Below are 15,630 nucleotides of genomic sequence, written 5' to 3'. Positions count from 1 at the left end.
CTGGCCCATGGTCTTTCCTCCCCCAAACCACTCAGTGTCTGTTATGGGAATAGGATCTACTAGGGATATAGCAGCAAATGGCTCCTTAAGCATTGTAACTCCAAAGGGAGTTGGAACTAAAATGTTGAGGTGAGACTGGGATCACATGCTCTGTACTTGCCTTCCTGATAGAGTTGATTAATCTCCAGAGCTTACAGTAAATTCCCTTCAATGAGCTTTGTTACTTGGCTTTGAAGCAGAATCATGTTTTTGATATAATCAGAGTTTATGGAGTTTGTTTTTAAAGCCTAGCATTTGGGTATCGGAGGCTTTCTGCATGTTAGCTTCATAGGCCAAATACCAGAATTCAAGGACAAACTTGTGCACACATGTAGCATTGAGAGACAAGGAAAGTTACTCCCTACCATTTAATAGTGCTGTGTTTTTATTCTAGAAAGGAAAACACATACAACAAACTGAACCTGCTGTTTGGATGAGTGTTTCAACCTGTGGTCTGTAAGAGTGCTCTGTAACATGATTACTCTCCCCACAAAATGATGGCATTACAATTCTATACTTGTAAACAAGGAAAACAACTGTGGACTGTGGGAAGGAGTAATTATCTGAAAAAATAGCCAAATTCTTCCATGCTTCTAAATGAAAACCATCATGGTAACATTCCCCAAGATACCCTGCAGTTTTACTCCTAGAAATTTGGCACATCAGTTTTGAAAAGGCTGTTGAGAACTAGAGAGACATGGTCCTGGTCAGACACAGACCTCCCTGACAGAAGTGTCTTTTCCCAGAATGACTGGCTTCAGGAATCAGAAATTAAAACTGTTTCTTGCTTGGAAGTTGGTGCTATGAAACCCCAAACCTTTTAGGTTGCTGAAAAAATGTCTGTAGGATGGACTAGGTGTTTGGTTTTAATTTTCTAGTTTGTGCCTTGGTCATTGGTGTGGAAGAGCCTATTTCACTGAGGGGTCTCTGCTTTCATTTCTCTGTAGCCTGCTTGAGAGGATTCAGAGGGTTTGCTAAGTCTGCTTAGGTTCAGGCAGCTTGATAAAAAATGAACCCTGCTTTTCCTTTCACTCCTGGTGACTGCACCCCAATTAGGTGCTGAGCAGTGCTACTGTGTGACAGGTACTTGCATCCCCAGCTATGGTTGGCTGCCTCATTCCAGCTCTGAAGACTGCAGGACAACAGAATGAATCACTATGGGAAGAACAGCTACTCACAGAAGGATTATGAGCACTAGGAGAGCTGGATGCTTCAGACTTTGCTAATGAAAGCTGCTTCCTACCTGAAGAACGGCAGTGGAATATGTGATTCACCTACTTCTGCAGTCAGGTTAGAACTTTCTAATGTGGTACCCTGAGTAAATCTGCTTGAATGATGACAGTAGGGCACGAAACACTCATGGAGCAGAGGGTAACACCGTGCCTGCTTGAATGGTTTTGATTTCTTTTTTTCCCCTTTCCCTCTCTGAACAGTACGGAGGGAGGAGGGCAGGCAGAGCTGCTCCTGCGTGGGAATAAAGGCCACATTTGCAGCTTTGCCTCAGGAGCTTGAAAAACCATAAGTCAGGCCTCCAAAACTGCATTTGGTTTAGAAATAATGAGATGCTTTAGAAAATGAACTTGGAGTTCTCTTTCACAGTCTTTTTGTTTCCAAGCATTTTGAGTACCCTTGCTTCATGTTTGCAAGCTTGCTTTCTTCAACAATGATGGCAGAAGTACTTTTTTCAATGAAAACAAAGATGTTCTTATGCTTGCTGATTCCAGCACCTGGGGCATAAATTTTAAAATATTGTGGCATTTGGAGAGAACTGGAGGCAGGACACGCAAACCACTCAACTTTGAGCCCCATTTCTGCTGGGTCACCATCCTTTCCAGTAGGAATCTGAAGGATTGCAAAAGCCGGAACATAAGGATCCCCTGTTGGTGGTCCCAGTGTCTGTCTTGGCAGCTTGCCAGGAGCCCAAGGGATGCACTTAATTTTCTTTATTCATTAGCATATTTTTAATCAAATCCATCAAACCACAATGTTTCCACATGTCTCTCCCATGGCAGATGAACAAAAATAGGTCAGTGCCCAAATGTACCTTTAACACACTGCAGTTCACTCCCCTTCTATAGTTGCAGTTGGAGGACAGCAAATGACTTGTATGCTGCACCTGGTGAAAACTTGTGATGAAGACTTAGCTCTTCTCCTGAAAGAGGTGAGCACATGGATTTTATCCATGACACAAACTGCTTTCCATCAGCTGCCCAGTCAGAGGGCAGAAAGAGCTGTGTCTGAATCCTCTCCAACTTGAAACTAAGTTTACAGCCATTTGTTTAATAGTGAATAATCAAGCAGGTGCAATGTCCAGGGCTGAATTCCCTGGCCCTAATGAAGTTCCAAGACTGCTTACACCTAGTTTAATAACAGGCTTTTACATTCTTGTCACCTGTAACCTACCTTCATATACCTCATGCTGCCAAGCCATCTCTAGCCAGGCAAGGAAAATGTTGCAGTGTTGAGATCATGTTCACACTTGCAGCTGAGACGTGTCTTGCCTTGTTTCTTATCTCTGAATTGTTCATAACAAGAGCTAAGTAAAAATTACTCTTCATGTTTTTTACATGAGCTTTCAAAGTTGGTTCTGGGTGGGGTGAATATTGCATCAACACCAAGTTAAAACTTATCTTTTGTTCTTCTTTTTTGGAAAGAAATGGGGATATAGATTCCAGGGAAACAGTCTTCCCTATGAGACACAAATTGGGTAAAGTCAGAAGTATTAAATAGATTTGGAGTTTTTGAAATGCAAGTGTATGACAAAGGGATGCGTGCTTCACTTTGTTTTCTTTCTCTTTTGCTAAGAAGCCTTTCCCAGGACTTCAAATTTAAAAAGTTTATGAACGCATATCCTAAATGCAGAAATTGGAACGGACTTGTAGCCTGTTCCTAGCTGCAGAAAAGCTAGGGAAGTGAAAGGTGAAGAGCTCTGCAGCCCCACCTCTCCTGGTAACCCCTTCCTGCTGACAGCACCATCACCCCAGACAGGCTGCAGCAAGTGACGCATGCACAGAGGAAACTCTGCTGCTGGCAGAGTCTCCCTTTCAGTCATCACAGGCTCCTTTGCGGTTCCTCTTGTTTTGGGAAGTAACCGAGGGGTGAGGGTAGGAAAGGTGTCTTAGCAAGACTGTTAATTTTGGCTTCCCAGTTAAAGATTTGGGTACTTCCTGCTGGGAAGGCCTTTTGCATGTATTTGTGTCAAAAGCCCCAAAACAGAGTATAACCTCTAAAAGCTGGAAGTACATAGTAAGAAGATGAAGTTTTCTCTGATGTGCACCCGGTGGTCTGTGCTAAATAACAAAGCATCCCAGTTGTGGGGCTGGGGAGCTGTTTACTCCTGCCTTGGTGCATGCCTGTAATCGTTCACAGCAGCAGTCCCACGTTATGGGCAAATGCTCTACCAATTTATTGTTCTATTCATTCAGCTCTTCCACTTCTGCTCTAAGTACTGTCTTGACAACAACCATTTGGTTACTTTCAAGTCTTAATACAGGCAGTTAATGGTTTGCCTTGTCTAAATGACTTACCCCTGTATTCTTTTATTGTCCTTTAACCATTACTGTTAAACAAGCTCAGCCTTGCTACCTAGACAGAAAATAAGTTCCAGCAGGACTAATTTTGCTACTGGCTTAATCCTGCAAGTTTGTTCCTTGTCACTTTGAGAGGGAAGAGAGTCACTTGGCACATGTACCTCACAATCTCTCTGCTCTCCTGTAGTCCCTCTTTTGTGGGCAGAGCTGGGTCTGTACAGAATTTATTGTGCAGGGGTTTGGACTGTGGGGGAGTTGCCTCTGCTTTTGCTTTGTGGAGTGCTAGCATGGCAACGACAGTGATGTTTTAGTTTGTTGGAAGCAGGCTTAGAAAAGGTCTTGGGCATCACTGGGGAGTGTTGCAATGCCAGTTCTTGGCAGCCGCCACACATCTTAGCCTTTTGAAGTGATGTTTCCTGAGCCATGCTCTACCTCAAAATGGCAGACACCAAAACCAAGAGGCTGCTCCTCTGCCTGAGCATGCCATGGGCAACACAGCCTCTTAAATTTACCTTGCTTGGGGGCTGAGGATCCCTTGGGCTTCACAATTTAGGCTTTCTCTTGGCTTTTTTCCAGGAACACAGCGTGGGTCCGTTCATGCAAGGGAAAGGCAGGGTGGTTGGCAGCACAGCAGTGTTTTGTATACACTGTGCTCGGCACTCAAAAGGCTAGTGCTGAACATGGGGAATTTCACATGGCTCAATTCCCTGCTGCCCTGGGGAATGTGTATGTCTCCTCTCCCAGCAGAGTGCGCTTACCGGGGTATGCCTGCTGCCAGGGAGGGGACTGCCTCCATCCTCTTAAAGCTGGTCTCATGTGAATTAGCTAGTTCTAAATGTTTTGGCTAGCAGGGTGAGAAGAAGGGAGGCCTGGGCTTGTGGCTCTCTGAACTGTCTGTTTACAGAGTTGTGGGTTCCTGCTCCCTTTGGTCACGCACTGACTCAGCTGGAGGCTTGGGGAGTGCTCCTGTCCCAGCACCACCCCATGGCCTGCTCCTTCTGAGAACACCTGAGCTGCCTCTCATGCTCCCTGGGATTCCTGTCAGGCAGAAAAGAAGACTGAGCCCAGCTCTTCTTCATGAACTGTTGGACTACTGACTAAATTAAGGTATGAATAAAAATAGCCTACGCCCATATCCTCCACCCACCTTGGGCTCTTTTAGAAACAGAGAAGAAAAAAAAATTGTATTTATTGCTGCATTTTTGGACACCTGATCTGGAAGGTGGGCAGACTGAAAACACCTGCTGCACTGAGTCCTTAGGAAAGAAAGTCAGAGATGTTCATCTAGTCATTGTAAGGGACTTAGTCCGAGATGGATGCTGCAGGCTTTACAAGGCTTGGAGGCCTTTGGTTTGCCACTAAAGCCAGCAACAGGCACCTGGGCATCTTAAATATATCATCATGGAAGTCACTGCCACATCAGATGCTCAAGGTTTCTTTGCATTTTGCTATGACACAAGTGATTTTAACATAGAAAGTCAATTAATGGGGATAGGAATTCAGCAGTGGCTAAAACCACACATTTCACAAGTTTCAAGTTGCTCTAGCAGAAGTTGAATAAGTGTCTTCTGTCTCCATGAACTTTGTCCTGACCTGCATGCACAACATGATTTGTACTGGGAGTGACAGGGAGTGGACATCCACCAAACATTTCCCCAAAGTGAAATCTGTGCAACAGCCTCATTTCTCATGATATTTGTTCCAGTAGTTCACCAGGCTGTGGTCAATTTACTTAGCTGCTGTCCAGGAAATACAAGTAAACAGCATGCAATCATACTCATGATATTAAACAAAAGCACCTTTTCAGTGTGACTGCACACCATTGGCAGCTTGAGTGCACATTTTGTGGTGGGGAAATGCCTATGACCTGAGGAACACCTGAAGCTGAATGAAACAAGAGCCCTTAGAAATGCAGTCCAAGCCATCATACCTAATGCTCAGCTTTTATGTCGTTATGAATATCTCTAACACACATGCACACAAAATACAGGGGTGCTGTGATGCCTAAATAACTGGTTATCTTAAAATTTTCTCTAACCCTGACATCTGGAAAAAGCTGTGGCTGTACAAAATACCATCTATTACTAATTCTTTATGCAGCTCTAGCACCTTTCACCCTGAAGGACCAGACCCCTTGAACTCTGGCCCATGACTACCTTCCCATTCTCCCCGAAAGACCACAGTAAATGAGGTCATCTTAGAGAAGTCCAGCTGTGTGATAGCAGCTGCTGCCTTATGCTCCCCTAAAGGGAAAGTGGGGCCTGTTTTGGGGTGTGTTGGGACCAACTGGATGCAGGCCTTGCATTGTCTCTCAGTGCCCTTCACTGTTCTTGTAGAGGTGGTCCTGCAGAAGAGGGTCCCAAAGGGTGCAACAGCCAAGTGCAGCATCTGATGGAGTGAAAATTTGTGCACAATTCAGAGCAAGTACCAGTTTACAATAACCTCTAGTAAAGAGGAAATGTGGAGAATAAAACAACTAATTGGGTCTGTGTCACAGTTCTTTAGTACCAACGATAAAATTTGGCCAAAGAAATGAAGCTGACACCTTTCTGTTGCACACAAATAAACCAATATTTCCTAGGGATCTTTCACAACCAGTATTGGTGAGGATTTATCACACATAATGTCCAAACCTGAATGCACCTGGCCCCGGTATGGGATCCTTAGTGATTGTTTTTTGGGGTTTGGGTGGTTTTTTTAATATTCCATTTTCAGCTGGAAATTACTGATGTGACCAAAGTCCGATTCCTTTCAGCAGTTTCTCCCTTCCTCCCCCCACCTTTTCGCACTCCCTGAGGTCTGACCATCTGGAAATCCTCCTCCACCTCTTCATCATGTGTGAATTTCCACCTAGGGCTGAAAGTGTCACTGTACTAAAGTGTGATGCATTAACACATTGAGGCAGAAAGCAGAGGGGAGTTGGGGATTATAACACTTCATGACCCACTCTGCAGTCGCTCTATGATTTAATCATCTTTATCAGCTTGTATCCTTTTCTTTGTATCCCATATTTTCCCTGTATCCTTTATTAAAAAATGTCCATAATTAAAAAAAACCCAATGCTCTACACAAACATGTAGAGTGCAGAATCTTAATACTGAGACTAGGATTGACTGAAAAAGGCAAATGTCTCAAGGAAAACATGCCTCACTCAGGCAATCTGGGAGACCTAGGTCCCTCTTTCACAACAAAGCTGAATAATTATCCATATCTCCTATTACAAACTTGGGTTTCTTCCTCCCAACTCTCATGCATATGATCTGAAAAATATATACCTATATAGATCTAAAATGTAAGTAGTAAAAATGTTATCTTGTATAGAAATGAAACAAACTCTGCAAACCAGGTGCCATGTTGGTTTATACTTTAGGTAGAATGGAATGGAAAATTCACTAATTTGGAAGTCAGTTAGCTGCCTAGCCTTCTTCTAACTAAATACTGAGGCTTATTATGTTTCAAATAAATATATATATGTATTTTGTGGCTTGGTTGCTGTAATCATCTTGGATGTAATAATGTTACTAGCCTCAGGGCTATATTTATTAAGATTTTAATTTAAAATCTTTCTGTCCTTCAGCATTTAAACAGAGGAAAACCCCATGTGGAGTAGCCAAAAAAAAAAAAAAAGTTCATCCTTTTCTTTTTCATGCATTCCCCTCCCCTAGGCCCTCTCTCTCATCTTTTAAGCAAAAAACCCTAGAACAACACACTTTCCTGTTTCAGCTCTGCATCCTCCTAAGGCTTCAGTACCTGTGTATGTTTGTTAGACCCAATGTCTGCTTAACATGATCCCTGTGCTTCTGCTCTTGCCATCTCTGAACTGGTGGTTTATTTTCTTATCCTGGTATAATGGTATCAGTACATTTCACAGTAATGCTTCCACATAGTATAATTTATTCTTAATAATGTTCCTTGTAAGGATCTTAACCACAGCTGTAAACACTGAGGGGGCACAATTATTACTCAGAAATGGCAAAGGGCTGTGGAGAAGTTTGAGGGTTATTCTTTGTTAATAAGCTCCCTCACTTCTGGGAAGATCATGGCAGGGAAATAACAGAACAAGAAGACCTGCTTGTAGCCTGGATAGTGAAAAAGCTGTAACAGTGTAAGTGCTTTTTTACATATTTTGGAAGAAATGGCAGAGGTTAGCACCCAACTCATGCAGCATTTGCAACCCATTTTGTTTTAATCCTGCAGCATACTCAGGCACTGACCTATGACCGATAGATGCTAAGCAGGGCAAAAGGTGATTCAGAAATTTTTGTTAATGACCTTCTCCTGTGATTTAGTGTGGTAGCAGAGGACCTTGCTTGGAGCCAGTGTTCATACAGCAAGCATGGTGGGTGAGGCAGTCTGAACGTTCTAGCTGGAGGCCTGCAGAGGCCAAATAGCACCGGGCAGAGGAGTGTGAGTCGTGTGGGGCAGCTCTCAGCTGGGCTGAATCTGCAGAGCTGCACTAACTGTGACAGTGCTACTGCTCTGCCCCTCCCTGCCTCAACTGGGGCACTTGGGTGCTCTGACAGGAGTGCCTTGATCCTGGCCCTAGCAGAGAGTAAACCATATCACAGTCATCTTCCAAATCTCACTCTGACATTCTTTTGCAAACAGCCAAACTGCACAACAGTTTTCATTTAATATAATAAGATTCATGGAAACAAAACTGTGCAATTTAACTATGAACAGATTGAAAATTACTTTTGACACACAGCACAAAGGCCATGCTGTTTGTGTCAAGCTCCATGGAAAAGATGAATTCTTGTATGCCTCTTTTCTTCATTTCAAAGCAACTTACAAGGACTGAATGCTGTCATCCTAACTAACAGCTAGTGAAAATGGGGTAAAGAGAGAGAAACTCAGGCCTAAGCCCAGGGCTTCTGGCTGCAGCCTGTCCACAGGAAGTAGGTGTAGAGACTTCCTCTACTTGCTACTTTCTTGTGGGGGAAAAAAAAGTTTATGTTCAGGTACTCATGGAGTACTACTGATAATCCACTGTGAAATGACTCGGGTACTCCATTTCTCTTAGGGCATTGCAAAGCTACCAGCCATTTTTTGCCTCCGAGCTTCATTTAAAATTTGAGGGAAACATCTCCATCTTGTCACCACTCCCTGATAACCACTGCTTTTCTCAGGACAGCTGATTTTAACATTGCTCCACACTAAAGTTCATTTTCTGGATCTATCAGATACATTAATCATGGATGGATGACAAAAGAAAAGCACCCATGGACTTCTGAATGCGCTGCCTCAGTAAGTAGTGTTCAAATTACAAAAAGTCAGGTTTTAACTATTTTGTTTACCACTTAAATGCAGATTTTATTTTTACCCACTTTGCTACTTTGCAAGCCTTTTGGTGTGAACTTAAACAAACATGAAAATCATGTTCCTTACAGCATGTTAAAAGTGCTTATATGTTAAAAGTGCTCACCACAAAGCAGACACTTCTTTGTTGGGCAACCAGCACAGCTTTTTCATGTTCTCTGTGTGTCCTCACCCGCCCCAACCTATTTAGGTCAATACAAGCAACTTCAGAGGAAGTCACTGCCTGGTTATAAGGCTACGGCTTTGGACTGCAGAGGACAGACTGTGCGAGCAAAGCAAGAACACTCTGGGCCATCAACAAGCAGAGGATAGCTCTTGAATATCGCAGGGGATATCCACCCGATGGCGTGTGGTCCCTTTACCCTGGGGACTGGAGCAGATCCCTGAGGTCAGCCCTTCTGGCAAAGGGACACTGCTGTGCGCAGAGACCGGCCTGAGGCAGGGGCCTGCCTGCACTGCACCACGGGCACGGCACTCAGCCACACTCACTCCCACAGGGAACCTGGGGCTCGGCTGCCAACCCTCCCAGAGCATGGAGGGCTCATTGAAGAGGACCAACCAGCCAACACACTGCCCATGAAGCACAGCCAGGTAGCTGAGGTGAGGGGAGCGGGACCGCAGCTGTGCTGAAGCAGGTGCACTGGGAGCAGGAGGAGGAGGCTGAGGCTGTGAGTATATCCCTGCCACCCTGTCCTGCTGTCTCCCCCATGTCCCCCATCCTGCCTGACACTTGTGCTGAAAGCTGTCATTCAAGAGGTGCTCTTCAAAACCTGTTGAGGGCTCTACTGTATTTCTCTGTGACTCAGATTCTCGTTGTACCTGCTTTAGATGAAGAGTTCCCAGTTTGGTCAGGTCTTTCATTTCTGTCTGCTAAACTCCTCTTCTTCTAAGTGCTGTTCAGAGTAGGACCCCTTCTTTTAGAGAACAAATCTCTGTTAACAAACGGTTTTCAATTAAAGAAGCATGGGTAGGAGCAAAGAAGCCAAATTAGCCTCTTAGTGTTTTTATTTTTTAACGAGTTTGGTCTACATTTGACAGTTCAGAAAATGTCTAGGTCATTCAGAATGGCACTTACCTACCTGATTTTCAATAGGACTTTTCTTTCATACAGAACTATGCTGCTTTTGAAACACCCACTGTCTTTGTCGCAGTTGTTCAAGAAGAAATTTTGCGTAGTGAGGAATGAGTCTGATTACGGATACATAATTTCATCTGAAGCTAAAGAATGTAATGAACACAAATTCCAGATAGAGCACAGCACTCCCAATCCGTGTGTCTCAGTTTCTCTGTATTTCCTGCAGGATGACAATGGCCACTTTGTAAAAAGCTCTTTCAGATATGAGGCAGAAGTATATACTTCAAGGTCTAGCCTTGAAACTTCTGTGGGATAGCAATGCTCTTCTGAAGTGCCATTTAAAACAGATTGCGTTTCACTACGTGCAAAAATCCCCCATATAGATGCAGCTATATGAGCAAAAAAAAAAGTGCTTTTGCCAGTATAGCCTATTTTATTTGGGAAACGCTTGCAGAAAAAGATGCTTGTGCTAGTAAAACTTGTATTTGCTGGTTATCAAAGGAGAAGCATTTCTAGTGCAAACCAGGCCCTCTCATATGTGAAGCTTTTATTCAGTTCAGCCATCAGTACAGTAGAGAAAATCCTACCTCAAAGGGATTAACAAGGTTACCTAATAGATATTATTAATGGTTTAAGTGCATAAAAGGTGCTTTAGCTAAAGGTGAAGGGCTAGATCCTTTGCTAATGTAAATTGTTCATGGTCCCACTGAGGGCATGGTGGAAACACAGAGCACTGAGGGAGCTGCCTTGTGCCATCACCTCCTGCTCAGTTTCTAGCTCAGGGCTGCACTGACTGGCCTCTCCAAGAGTGACTTCTGCCTCCTTATCCCTGAGAAAAATGTGCATAAGCAAATATCTAGGTTATAAAGGAAGAAAGAGTTGTGTCTAGGAGGACCCTGTTTGGGCAGGGAGGTTGGATCAGATGGCCCCACGGGTGGTGCCTTCCAAGCTGACCTGTTCCGTGATTGTGCAGCAGTCGGATGTCTCGGGAACATGCCGACTTACACTGCCTGAGGATCTCACTTTATCCTGTTTTCATTATATAGTAGCTTTTTATAGGCATCAGATTCCAGTCATGAGACTGGATGATTCCACAGAAAATACCCTCCGACGCTGTACTTTCTCACAGCAGGGCTCCCTGGCTAATCGTGTGCTTGCCCGTCAAGCACAAATCCCAGCCATTTCCTTCCCAGTTTTCCCCTGCATTTAATGTATGGAAAAGCATGACCCTGAATCAGATGAATAGCAGCCGGTTTGAGAAGGTGTGTGTGAAAATGTATCCTCACGCAGATGAGCTCAGAACAAATAGAATGGAGGGGAGGAGGGGAAGAGAGCCGAGTCGGGGAATGTGAAGCTACCCTCTCCCTGATAGCTCAGCCACCGTGTGTAAGCAACAAGTTTATGCCCAAGGGAAAGAACTGAAAGCTGAGGAAATATTAAAATTAACAGAGCTTTATGGCTCAATCAATAGGCCATGCTCCCTGAGCAAGATTAGAAATCAGATGGCACATTTCTTTCTGTTAACCCTCCTTGTTCACCCCGAAGGCTCTTCTGCCTGAAAGCATCTGAGGTTTGATTAAGTTCTTCTCTAGGAAGAAGCCAGAGAAAGTCCATTGTGTGAGAACTGCCTCCAGAATGCTGTGTTGGACACACTTTAAATAACAATAGAGGTTATTAGAGTATTAGTTTGTTAGTAATTGTGAGAGAAGATAAGTCTTCCCAATATTTGAATATGCAAAATGGCTTTGGCTAACTGAGAGGGGGGGAAATGCAAAAACCAAAACATGCCACTACAGCGAGTAACAGGGATGATTAAAAATCCCCACATGTATCAAAGAAAACCTCCACCTTGTTTTACTGTAGAAATACCTTGCCAGATTTGTTATCTCCACTAAACCCATTGTATTTTCCCTCTCTGGCATTTCATTTTCACTTGGGCAACGAAATAGTTCTTTCCAAAGGGAGATGGACTGTGTTTGCACCTATTTCTTGTTTGACAGTGACCTCTATGAACCAGTCATTACTGCTCTGCCTGTTGTTTTCTTGTTAGCTCTTTGCTGTCAAATTAATTACTGTGAAGTACTAAGCTTGTTGCATTCACGTGCTCTTATTAGCTCACAGGATGTCAGAGTGATTGGATTTTTAGCATTATTTCTTTTTTTACATTCCAGGCTTTCCATTCAAAACCTGTTACTGGCAGGGAGGAAATACTGTACCTAATTCTGATCTCTCATCAGGGTAGCTCCAGTGATGCTGAGGATTTACAAAGCTGTATATGCAATTAGACTTTGTTTATATTAAACCCAACATGAACAACTAGATTGGGATTGCAATGTGACTTTGAAGCACAGCATTGAATGTCTTTCCTTTTGCAGTATAGAACAAAAAAGAAAACATTTATGATGAGAATAGCATTTGTCCCCTCCATTCTTAAATCACAGTAATGAGCTGATCCTCCACTTGACCCTCTTCACACTCCTGAGTTGCTTGTATTTGTGACAGCTAACAGCTCTCACTCGAGTGCAGTCCAGGGATCGATGAGAAGTTTTATTATTTTCTTCTTCTACAAAATGAAACGAGCAGAAGGGACTTCTTTGCTGTCATGCTTGAAATTTGTGTGTCCTGCATCTGCCCTTGAAAAGCACCATCTGCCTCGGTGACAAAGATGAAAGTCTTGAGAGTTGTCTTCATTCCTGAAGGTAGATTTTTTTTTTTTTGTTATTAAAAAAAAAAAAAAAAAAAAAAAAAAAAAAAAAAAAAAAAAAAAAAAAGTAGATTGGATTAGAAGGGCCGGGCAGGAGGCTCAGCCCAAGGTGCTCCTTTGCTCAGCGCGGAGCTCCGGCTCCAGCGCGCACCGCCCGCTGCCCAGCCCCAGCCCCTCGCCTCTGCGGGACCCGGCACCCCAGCCCGGCCCGCGGAAACCTCCCCAGCATCCCCACGGCCGGGCGCTCCCGTGCATCGGAGCGCTGTCCCGGGATGCGGCTGTCCCGGGATGCGGCTGTCCCGGGGTGCCGCTGTCCCGGGGTGCCGCTGTCCCGGGATGCAGCTGTCCCGGGGTGCCGCTGTACCGGGGTGCCGCTGTCCCGGGGTGCCGCTGTCCCGGGATGCGGCTGTCCCGTGATGCGGCTGTCCCGGGGTGCGGCTGTCCCGGGGTGCCGCTGTCCCGGGATGCAGCTGTCCCGGGGTGCCGCTGTCCCGTGATGCGGCTGTCCCGTGATGCGGCTGTCCCGGGGTGCGACTGTCCCGGGGCCGCTGTCCCGGTGACCCCGCCCGGCCCCGCCGCCGCTTCCCCGCGCGGCCCAGAGGGGGCGCCCTCGGCCCAGGCTTGCCCTGTGGCGGCGGCGGCGCGCGCGGGCCCCGCGCAGGTGAGCGCGACCCCGCGGGGCCCGGCCCGGCCCGGAGCGGAGCGGCCGCGGAGCCGCCTCGGCGGAGCCTTGTCTGTGCTGCCGCCGCCTCGGTGGTGCCGCCGCGGCCGCCGATGTGCGCCCGGCTTCTCCCCCCGCCCCCTCGGCCCCTGTCCCTGGCCGCTGGTCCCCGGGCAGGGCTTCTGGCGGGAGCCGGCGGGGATCTCTGCTGAGCGCTGCTGTGAGGGGTGTCACGCCATCCATCCATCCATCCCTCCATCCCCTCTGCCCCGGTGCCCGCTCCTCCCCATCCCCAAGCGCTGCCCAGCGAAGGCGCGCAGGAAAAGCCGGTCCCCGGGCGCGGGCAGGGCCGGCGCTGCTGGCGGCTCCCCTGCGGCAGTGCAGCGGTCCCGTTATTTCCCCTCCCGGCTCCCCTCGGCCGCCGCCCCGGTTCTCCTCCCCCTGCCGCCTCCGACAGGCTCCGCGTCCCCGCTGCCCCACGGAAAACACACACAGTGCCCGGCACCCGCCCCGGCTACCCGGCCCATTCAAACAAACAAACAGAAACCCGCCCCGTCGCAAAGCCAACCGACGGTAAACTTTCTAATGACTTCTTCTTTCAAGTGCTTAAAAGGCAAGGAGCACCAGGGGAGGGGCAGAAGGGGACATCCATCTCCCGGCCGGGGCGGGAGGGGGCCAGAGCTGCAGCCGCTCGGGGTCCGTCCGTCCGTCCGTCCGTCCGTCCGTGCTGCCGGACGATGGGACAGGGACGCGAGCCGGTGTGGTGGGTGTGTTTGCAGGAACCGGGAGGGAGAGAGGGAGGGGACGGGGGGAGTTAAAGAAACAGCATAGTTAATATTTCCACATCAGGAAGTTACTGTAATAGCCCAGGGGGCAAAAGACTTAACTTAAGCTCCTAAATAGTGAGGAGCCCATGGCGTCTGTTATAGGTTGGAGTTCCCACGTGGTTTTAACTCCTGTATAAAAAGTTTCAGTAGAAAGTGCCACAATGTCGTGATTTTGCAGGGGGGAAAAATTAGCAGGAGGAGATCAGAGAAGATAAGCGAGGAGCAAGCAGCTTCCCCGAGACCTTTCACTGCGGATCCGAGAGGGAACATCAGACGCGTAAAAAAAGAAAAACAAAAAACAAAAACCAAAAAGCCAAACAAAACAAAAAACCCCAAACAAAACAAAACACAGCGTTCAAGCCAGCACAAGGCGAGCGAAAGATCAAAAAGACGCAGAGGGAGACAGATTAACTGGAGCAGCAGCAGCAGCAACAACAACAAAAATCACACTTAAAATAATAATAGCAATAATAATAATAAAACCCAAACCACCAACAAGGGAGATATTGTTTAAAAGAGCAAGCGAGGGAGCGAGCCGAAGAGCTGGTCTGACCGAGTGGATCCGTGCAGCTTCTCCTGGGATCGCCGGGATCGCGCCGCTTCTCCGCTCCGCGTCGCGCAGTGTGCGGTGCCCTGCCCGCGGCGGGGGTCCCCGGGCGCCGCCACCGCCTCCGCGCCGGACTCCGGACCCTCCGCGCTGCTTTGAAAATAAAAGCATCTCGCTAATAATAAGCGGGACGGTGAGGGGAGAAGACTCGCAACAGTGGAGCTGCCAGCCGCGCACCCTCTGCCCGCCGCCCCCGGCTCCCTCCCCAGCTATGCTCCGGGTCAACTTTGATGGCACGTTGAGAAGCAGCGGGCGCTGAAGGGGGACAAGCGAGCGGCGCGGAGCCGACCTGCTCAGAGACCTGCACCCACGATTGCGGGGGCGGAGTGAACGGGGGGGGTACAAGTGGTATTTCTCTCCCCCCCCCCCTCCTTCCAGGCTATAAATTGGATTGTATATAAATCTGCTTCGTTTATCTCCCTGACCCCCCTCAATGACGCTGGACTAGAGAGCTCCTCTCCGCGGCCCGCCCGGACCTGCCGAAGCGAGCGATGGACCACGAGCGACTGCGCCCGGGGATGCCCCTCTGAAGCGACGCGGGGCACCGGGGCAGAGCGGCGCCGCCTCTCCCCTGCTCCCCGGATCCCCTCGCACCTCCGGCTCGCTCCCCGCTCCCCCTCCCTCCTCCCCGGGCTCCGCAGCCACCCCCTCACCTGCTGCCGTCCCCCTCCCCCGTGGAGCCGGGCTCTCTCCGTGCACGCCAAGCCTGTTCCCCCCCCGCCGCCAACTTCGCCCTCGGTGCCTGCGCGTGCAGCCTCCCCCCTCCGCCTCCCCGGCGGCACACGCCGCTTCCCCGGGCGCCCCCTCCCTCCGCCGCGGCTCCCCCCCTGCGCGGAGCGGTTGCGGCCCCCCAGCTTGGCTGCCACCG

General features: G+C 47.7%; 2 long non-coding RNA genes across 2 annotated transcripts; one reads left to right on the top strand and one right to left on the bottom strand.

Annotated features, from left to right (window-relative positions):
* Positions 1-4,442: 4,442 nt before the first annotated feature.
* Positions 4,443-9,541, top strand: LOC134421196 (uncharacterized). The gene is made up of 4 exons (XR_010028539.1): positions 4,443-4,676; positions 8,753-8,816; positions 9,079-9,276; positions 9,386-9,541. It is a non-coding gene; the product is annotated as an uncharacterized LOC134421196 (long non-coding RNA).
* A 329-nt stretch (positions 9,542-9,870) lies between these two features.
* On the bottom strand, positions 9,871-15,452 carry LOC134421195 (uncharacterized). Its single transcript, XR_010028538.1, has 2 exons — positions 14,709-15,452; positions 9,871-12,656 (listed from the first exon to the last, which is right to left on the bottom strand). It is a non-coding gene; the product is annotated as an uncharacterized LOC134421195 (long non-coding RNA).
* Positions 15,453-15,630: the final 178 nt, after the last annotated feature.

This window comes from Melospiza melodia, chromosome 8 (genome assembly GCF_035770615.1).
Source record: "Melospiza melodia melodia isolate bMelMel2 chromosome 8, bMelMel2.pri, whole genome shotgun sequence".
In the NCBI taxonomy this organism is placed as follows: Eukaryota; Metazoa; Chordata; class Aves; order Passeriformes; family Passerellidae; genus Melospiza; species Melospiza melodia.
Note: the sequence above shows the minus strand (reverse complement) of the source record. Positions and strands in the feature narration are given on the sequence as shown.